At 40.7% G+C, this 9,232-nt stretch overlaps 1 long non-coding RNA gene across 1 annotated transcript; it reads left to right on the top strand.

Moving 5' to 3' along the window:
- The first annotated feature begins 870 nt into the window (after nucleotides 1–870).
- Nucleotides 871–2,794, top strand: LOC110364147 (uncharacterized). The gene is made up of 2 exons (XR_002422718.2): nucleotides 871–1,052; nucleotides 2,505–2,794. It is a non-coding gene; the product is annotated as an uncharacterized LOC110364147 (long non-coding RNA).
- The last annotated feature ends 6,438 nt before the right edge of the window (nucleotides 2,795–9,232 follow it).

Raw genomic sequence — 9,232 nt, 5'->3', positions numbered from 1 at the left:
CTGGCTGCAGTTAATGCTGCTCCCTTGTTTGAAAATCTAAATCCTTTTTTTTTTTTTTTTTCAGCATGCTGTTCCCTGCTGGGTGAAACTACAGGTTTTTCGTGTTATTTGTATGAAAAAAAAAGTTAAAAGAGTGCTTTCAGCTTCAAAGCATAGTGGTAGAACAAAGACTAAAACAAACAACCCTTCCAGAGCAGTCCAAATAAAGTGATTCCATACATTGGACTTAGATATTTAGATATTTATTTACCATAAACGTCTGCATTTGGTATTTTTCTAATTTAAGGTATTTAACTATTAAGGTATTTAACTATTTGTAACTGAAAAAAACTCTCAAATTACTTTTTCTCACTAGTTATTATGCAGTTGTTGTCTTGTACAAAATAGTTAAGGAAACCCAAACAAACAAAAGAACAAAAAAAACCAAAACAAAACAAAACAAAAACCACCACAAACAAAAAGCCCTTAGGCAAGAGGGTGTGAAAATAATATTGGAGAGGAGATTAGAAGTAGTGAGTAGGCGGGAATGGGAACAGAGATGTGGGCAGGGATTATGCAGTTTTTAAGGTGAGAACAAAGAATCTGAATTTGATGCAGTAAAAGGATGAGAAACAAAGAATTAGTCCTGAAATGGAATTTACCTGGAATGTGTCTTTGGTGACATTTTGAGTTCAGTGCTGCAGAGGTATGAGGAAGTAAGAGGAAGAAATCGTGCATAATAAAGTAAGAGCTGCTGCAGTGACAACAATGAAGTTGATAAGTGATCCATCCAAGAAAATAGTATATTAGTTATATCGTTAGCAGAAGTCAAAATAAGATGTGGACTAGAAAAAGCAGCAATCAAATACGTTCATTTCCTCTTTTACATATAGGACAGTCTATATGTGTTATCTTTCCAACACTATTAAATGAACACAAAAGAGATTAATCAGATAATAACTTCCACCACAGAAGACTGTGAGACTTCCAAAGCTCAAATGTCAGCAGTATGGAGATAAAGGGAAGCAGGCGGAGATAAATCATCTTTCACAACATCTTTTCTCAACATCAAGGTGAGGTGAGGGCATGGGTGCAAGAAATCATCTGCAGTAAATTCCTAGTAAAATCAAGGTTAAACATGTCGGTAGGGGGCCTTTAAAAGCCTTGAACGCATGATATGCTCCTGATCAGTCACAGTTATGATCACATTTTGAAGGCCCTTGTAGACTAACATGGAGTTCCCTTATAGTAGATCTTACCAAGAAATCCATACTGCTTTTTTTTTTCTGGCTAAGAGACCACCATACTACCTTGGGGTTGACAAAGCAGGTTGGATAATGTCTGCTCTTGTTTTGTGCTCTGGATTGTAAAATACCATGTATTTCTGTGTGAAAAATATATTAGAAGATGAAGACCTTATGAACAGTGTATAATTCACCAATTAATTCCCAAGCAAGATTCTTTTGATTCTTTTAAAGTATGCCAGTGGAAACTGAAGTTTACTCTCCCCGAGTTACCTGGTTTGTATTCATCTCATATGACCTCATTCATGGAGGAAATGCATTCCTGGCACAAGGGAATTGTTTACTCTAAAACTGTTTTCTCAATGACTGTGGAACTGGAAATTGAATGCTAACATAAACATCATTGCTCTCCAGTCCGAACTGCTGTTTATACACAAAGCAATACTTACTTAATCTGACCTTCAAAAATAACATCACAAAACGTATAATTTTAAAGAGCAAGTTAACCAATGTCTTTATATACCCTGAGGATGAGGAGGGAAAAAGAATAGATAAAACGCGCTCAGTCCTTTGCTAATTAATCTTTCAAAGAAGCTTCAATACAACAGAGATGTGTTTAGAGAGGGAGAAGGAATATGACACAAGTAGATGAAAGCAGCCAGGCTGCAAGAGCTGTTGCGGCTGTGGTTTTCTGCTTCCTCAGTTTTGTTAATTTAAATCTTTTAACAGACTTTTGCAATAACAATATTGTGGGTTGCAATATTCAGCATGAACCAAAGTGTGGCAGCTAAAGAATCAACAGTCATTTAAGCAGGAAACAAATTTTTGAATTGGTAATACTGCAGCACAAATGGCTGATGTTACAAGTGTCCTTCTGATCTTCTTCTAAAAATATAAGTGCTCTCCAAACATACTAGGTACATGTAGAAGAAGTACATCTTGGTTTTAAATGCCTTCAGGAAAAGGAATGAAGTTTTATAAGTGCAGGTAGCAAGATTGCAGCCTCCAGCCTCTGGAGTCACTTGTATTGTGCCCGACTGTTGACCTGCTGGATTCTGGTTGTGCTGTCTGCATATTGGGAAGGACGACGGGAGGCCATGATCAATAGGCTACTCTGATGACGCTGGCCACTTCTTGATGTGATTTCCATCCAGCCTGTCACATTTAGAAATAAAAAGCATTGAAAGTGTAACTTTCATGGCCATAAACCCCAACTTTTTCCTTCTGTCCTTCCAAATTAACTTGCTTTCTTTTCCAACCTTCTCCTTTTTTTTTCTCTAGCAAGCATAGGTCTGGCATCCAACAGCCCTCTTAAGAAGTGAGCATGAATGGTTACAAGAGGTTAGAGCCATGTTAGTAATGCTGGGATTCTGTGAAGCTCCAGGTTTCAGAATAACGGCAACCTAGATGGATGGTTCCTGTCATCCAGCTTTCTTAATCTCTTATCTTTTGGGGAAGAATAGCTAACGGGAACATCAGAGCTGCTGTACTTGATCAGAAAAGGATCTATCTAACATACCATCTGTCCCTGGCGGTTGTCTTATAAATTGTGAAACATTATCTGTTAATAATGAGTGCATTTTTTATTTTTTTTTATTTTATGCTGAGGAAATCACTTTACTGATATTTTGCATATTAAGCAATAGATCTGTTGAAATAAAAGTAATAAAATTAATGACAACCGAGTTCTAAAAGGAAATCTCCGGTGTCTAATTTCAAAAGGCATAAATTAAACTTGGGACCAAGATGATCTTGAATTTCATTTAGTATCTGTGGGTTTGTTTTGTTTTTTTCATTTGGTACACCTACTTACACCACATTTCACACTGGAACAATTTGCTGTTCACACTTGAACATAATGGACTCCTTTAATTTGCTAAATATTCCTAGGGCTGCTGTGACCTGGAGGAGAAGGCTGAGCAGCTTCCCTCATGGGGTTGTACCAAAATCACAGTGAGGAAAAGGCTGCTGGAAGCAGCAGGCAGGAATGGGCACAGGGGGGAACAGGCTGGGGACATCTTTTGCATCGGAAGGCTCAGTGCTAAAACTTTTTAAAGTGTCTGTAAGAAGTGAACGCAAGCCTTTCTGACAGGGACATCCGCTTTGTCTCTTGACATAAGAGCACCCATTCTGAATTGTTCTTATCGCCTCAAAAATTGTAATTGAGCAGGTGATTACAATGGAAGCTCATGTTACAAGTCAGTACATGTGACATTATCGATAACGACAGTTGTCTGACCCGATGAAGCAATAGGGACACAAAGTGTGTGTTTGCCTGGCCCAGAAGTCATGACAGGCTGCACAACACCCACATTGCCTCGCCACCTGTCCAACCATACCCAGCCCCTGGGAACCCACTGCCAGGCCACCATAATTGAACATGTACAGGAAAATGCATTATACAAGTAGAAGCAACGCACTTGTGAGGTTGAAAATGCAGTTCTACCAAAACATCATTCCTCTCAGGTGTGGGAAGTATGGTGTTCTCCACTACTTACTCTACCTTGAATGCCAGGTAAGAGGATGTTTTGATTAATAACAAAAAGTGGTTGTTTGTGTAATAGCAGAGATGCCCTTGTCTTTATTGGAGAAAGTTTAGTCCTTACATTTTGCAGGTCTTCATCCTAAAATTGGTGTGTAGAGCCTTGCTTACTATAAGAGTATTTCAAGGTGTGACACACGTCAGTCTTCTCTGGAGTTGCTTAGGCTTTCCATGCCTTCCCTCTGCAACCTTCCACTTCTCAGCACTGCGGTAGAGCCTTTCCTCCTTTGCCAGTGAATGTGGATCACATAACTCCTTTCTCCAGTGTCCTAGGGAAGGGCTGAACTCCTGAGTGCATAAAGCAAGGATCTGCTGCCTGAAGGGAGGGAAGAAGTTGTGCTTTGACAGAGGATCTCTGCTTCAGGGGATGCAAGGAGACTGCAGTGCTGTGCTTACTGTGGGGTGGCACCTACTTCCCGCTTTAAAACTGGATAATGAGAGAAAGGGAAGAGTCCTGCAGATGCAGAAATGCAAATAACCCCTTGTTTAACAAACCTGAAGTGCATGTGAGTATTGTAATTTTATTTTTTTTTTCTTCCTGAGAATAGTAAGGTAAGACTGCCATGGTTTCACCTGCCCTTGCTCCCTACCTATCTAGGAAATCCACAGCTGCTGTGGCTTGCAGTTACCAGCTCTGATGTTTGATACAGCAACAAAGAGCTTTCATACATAATTTAATCTGTAGAGAAATTACCTCCTTGGTCACTATGTGTTTTAGGTTTTCAGATAGTAATTCTAGGTCATCAGCAAGGGAGGAAGCTTTCCCAGCTCTTTTCAGTTAAGTAATTTAGGAATTGCCACTGAAGCTATCACATTGCTTGAGCAGCCTTTGTATCACATTTTGCTTTCTCTCAGGTGCAGTCTTTCATCTATTACTGTCATTATTACCTTCCTGGATATGTATTTTCATGCATGCTTTCACTTTTTAGCCAGATAGGGAACATTTTTGTAATTACACTTCCAGTAACTTCTGGCCTATTTTTTTTCACTTTACCTGATTTCTGCTCAGCAATTAGGCGGTGAAGTTGCTCCCACCCAAGCCACTATCGTTTTCCCAAAACAGACATAATTTTGTGTGTTATGTCGTGCCTTTAGAAACACAGACCTCAAGGTACTCGTGGCAGGTCCTAAACTTTGGTGAGTTTGCTCTCTTTTGGAATTAAGCTACCAGTTGTACCACTCCCAGTCATTCATTCGAGCCATGGCTGTAATGCACACACATTCATCTGACTCAATCTTAACTAGAAAAGGTTGAGTTAATGATTTGCAGTCTTGGAAGGCCTCTGGTTTCTTACAAACCTACCTTTGGTAGGTGATCGTCTTAGGTAGTTTCTGTGCTTGCAAAGCTACCGCTTTGCTCTCGAGATCTTCATGCCTCTCATTGTCAAGGTTTCATGCTTGTGGAGCTGCTTGCTCTTCCCCACGTTGCTGTATGGGAGAGCCTTGTGTTCTCCCATTGCTCTTTGCTTTGTTGCCACACTTTTAAAAATACTGAAAGAACTGAAATTACTTCTTCCAGGTTCGTGCCAGGTTCTCTTTCAAAGCAATTCAGAGAACTTAGTTTGCTCAATCTTTTAACACAAATTAAGCCTGTTTCCAGTTCCAGGTAACACATGGGATATACACAGCACTAGCAAGAGGCTGGTGTTTATTTCTTGGATGCAATTACTCAACATCTGCCCTTCTTTATCAGCCCCAGATAAATTACCTTTGGCACGCATTGCAGAGAAGCTACTGTTACACAATGGAAATTTAGAAGACCTCTTGTACGTAGCTCAGTTCTCCTCTAACCCAAGAAATGAGCACAAAATAGCTTGCTGAAAACAAGAAAACTTCCACTTTCAGCCATTTCTCCCCCTTGCATCGCTATCAAATAAATCAGAGTTGCTTGCACTCTTCTGACTTTGTCTCCATCCTCTGACAGTGCAGCCCATTGCCATCCTGCTGTCAGCCAGGGAAAGGACAGCACATCCAGGTGCACCCGGTTGCTTTGAAAGGAAAAAGGGAAATCAGAGAGACTCTGTCAGCTCTTGCTTTGCTGCATATAAGTTTGCTTTGGTATAAACATGGGAGAAATAGGAACATAAAGAGCTTTGAAATACGATTTTAAAAGGAATCCGTGCCTTGTCTTCCACTTGAGAAAAAAAAAAATGGTGTGAAGGACAGAGGGTAAGTCAGACAAAACAAGAAAGAAACTGAAATTAGAGAGAACAGGAAAAAAAAAAGAAGATAACACTACTCAGAAGCAACAGGAAAGAGACAGGCATAGATTGCCAATTAACATTCCACATCAAAAGAAAAGTCTGATCAAAACCTTTTTCTTCTTCTAAGAAGCATTTCTGGTATCTGCTATGGTGAAGCAAGAACGCTTTACACAAAAGAAGGCCTGAGAGAATACGCCTGGTGGCTGCAAAGCTTGTGGAAACCATTTTATACAGCTGACAGCTAGGACAAAACCCCATAGGAGCCCAGAACATCGGTATTACTGCTCCTGTTCACCAGTTGATTTCTACCCTGTGCCAGCGAGAGGAGATCGGAGGCACAGACCAGTGTCTCTCACCCCGCGTGTGCCTCTGTAGATGCATTTATCCTGGGCATTTACCCTCAGACTGCCCAGGAAGAACACCACCCCTACGCCCACCCAGAAACCAAAACAAAACCAGCCACAAATGCTCCAACAAGTTAATTCCCGTCTGGACTAAGCCCATCTAAACCCGGAGCGAGCAGGCACCTCACAGTGCTACAGGTGCTGGATGAACCAACTACCTGTTGTGCATTTGATGGGTCGTCACACAGGTACACGCACCTTTTTTTGTTAGCAGTGTTTGCGTATATGACTATGCATGTGCATCACAGCCCTCCATGTACATATAGGCAATGACTCTCTGTTTATACAGGCATGTCTTCTCTGTCCTGAAGCTGGTGAAGGGACAATGAAGATGGAGGGCAGAGAGGAGATTTTAGGATCTGTTAGCAGGCTGGGTGGAAACTATTACTGTGCTGCAGCTACACAAGGTTTGCTGTCAGGCAGGCAAACCATGTGCTTGTTTCCACACTGTGGACATAGGCATCACGGGCATGAGATTTTTGGGTGGGTAAAAACGAACCAGAAGAACATTTTTAAGTTATATAGACAGAGCAAGGCTGGACGTGAACACACAAGTCCACACCAAAATAAGAGCAGATGTGAAGATTAAGAAAAACCCAGTAATTGCTTTGCTGTTCAGTTGTGTAGAGAGCAAATCATGGCTGTGATTAATTAATTAAAACATTGTTAAAACTCCGAGTGAGCTCAGGCTTAGCCAGGCAAGAGCATGAGCTTTTCAACTGGCATTTTAAATAGCATATTTGAAAACAGATTTTCTAAAATCCTCCCCCCACCCCCCCCCAAAAAAAAGGCAAAAAAGCCTTGACAGTTCTGACCCTCCCAGCCTGACATCTCCCAGCCTTCAAGGGAGGGAGGTGGGAGAAATGATCATTTTAATTCATATAGTTTGAATTTTCATTTTTCCCTAGCTTTCTATTGAGCAAACAATTCACTTGACCCTTCCAGAGCCCAAGTGACAGCTATAAGTAACAGTCTTCATTTGCCACTATATTTCCTCTATCAGATGGTGATATTTATAGTAACTTTCTCAGTCCCTCACCTAGTTGATTCGTTGCTGCTGAAACACTGACAGAGCAGCAGCAGAATGCAACTACTCCAGACGAGATTTTTGTAACAAATCACCTGTGGATGGTCATTGGCTGACAGTGAGTCAGAGGAAATTATTGTTTATAGTTTACAGAACACATGTGACACAGAGCATGTTTGAAAGCAAAGTCCCTGCCTTGAATAGTTGAGATTTAAATTAGCTGAGGCAGCAGAAGAGGAGGGAGGGCAAGCAAGTCTTGCCAATTCATGGCACGGAGCCTGGTAATAGGTCACCAAGCAGCAACGAAAACCCCGGCTCCATTATTAATGCCAGGCCCGTGCTCAGGTGTCAGTGACTTATTTCCTGGAGATGTCTTAAAACATGACCGAAGCCTGTTTAGGAGAGAACTTTGCTCCCGCTATGGTGCAGACAGAACATTGTATTTTGTTTTCATGACTAATGGTTGAGAAGTCTCAATAAATGAGCCCTAAAGTGTCAAGTATTTCAGCAGAAGACCAGCAGGTTGTACACACAGCCCGTACTGCACACAGATGGTACGGACAGGTGGACTCTGGTGTCCCCAAACACTGAGCTGATGTGACGAAGGGCAGAAGAATCCTTGAGCATTCATTCATCGAGTTGGAGCCTCTTAGGCAGGATAAAGGGTGCAAAGGTGAGTAAACAGAAAATGGCACAAACCAGTGACCTAGACAAAAAGGTACCATCAGAAGGGCATGTGGGTGTATGCAGAGGTGGGGAGGAAGAATTGTAATTAGGTCACAGGCACCAAAAGAAGAAGACAAGCTTATCTAATACCTGGGCTGTCAGTACAGAGGATAAACAAACAATTAAGGATTTTACACAGCTTATTATGGTGACAGAGGATTTGTGGAATAAAAATCACTAGGTTGAAGTATTTGTAATAAAAAGCTAAAGAAAAAAAATCAAAGGGGAAAGCACTGGAGCTATGCCATAAGAGCTACAACAAAACCCACCTGCTCAATAATAAAAGGAACAATGTTTTGCTATGAATTAACTATCTGTTGGAAAAGCAGCACAGCAAGAAAGAATTTACCAAGTTCTTGCAATAATTGACGTAAGTTATGAGAATGCTTTAAATCAGCCATGATTACTAGGATGAAGCTGGTTAAGACCAAAAACATGTATGGAAGCCAGTCACGAAACAAGCTTGTCATTCTGGAGGAAGAAAAGAGTAAACAGCAAAATGAAGATGTTCCTGCATATTTCAACAAATTCAGAGCTATTAAAAAGCTTCCTGTCAAGATAATCCTCAGGAATAACATGAAAAGATATCAGGCCATATTATTAGGAAGACAACTAAATAAACACAGAAAGTAGATCATAATGTCTGACCCGAGAACATTCAGCAGCTTTTTTGCTTCAGTTGACAAAAAGGACAAACTATGATCAGACACCTCTGACAGGAGTGTGAACAAAAGCTGATTCAGGAGTATCTGCCTCAGCTACCTGTGTCCTGCTCCACCAATTAAAACAAAAGCATGTTCGAAGACCAGCAGATAAAATGAAAAACAAACCAAATCAAACAAAAAACTCAAAGGAGGTTTGTACAATCTGTTTTTGTTATGCTAGAGAATCGCAACGCAAAGCTGACAGACAAATCCGGGAAAAAACTACTCTGGAATTTGAGGTCAGTCAGGCAATGTGGGAAAAAGTTAATTTACTGAGCTTTTCTAGGTCTGTGGGTATATGCATTGAGAACTATACCGCAAGTGACAGGAAATCCAAAGTTTAATGTCAGTGTGAAGAAACCATCTGTGAAAAACATAACAAGCATATATACAACTAATTTA

Source organism: Columba livia, chromosome 2 (assembly GCF_036013475.1).
Source record: "Columba livia isolate bColLiv1 breed racing homer chromosome 2, bColLiv1.pat.W.v2, whole genome shotgun sequence".
In the NCBI taxonomy this organism is placed as follows: Eukaryota; Metazoa; Chordata; class Aves; order Columbiformes; family Columbidae; genus Columba; species Columba livia.
This window is presented reverse-complemented; position numbering and strand designations above follow the sequence as displayed.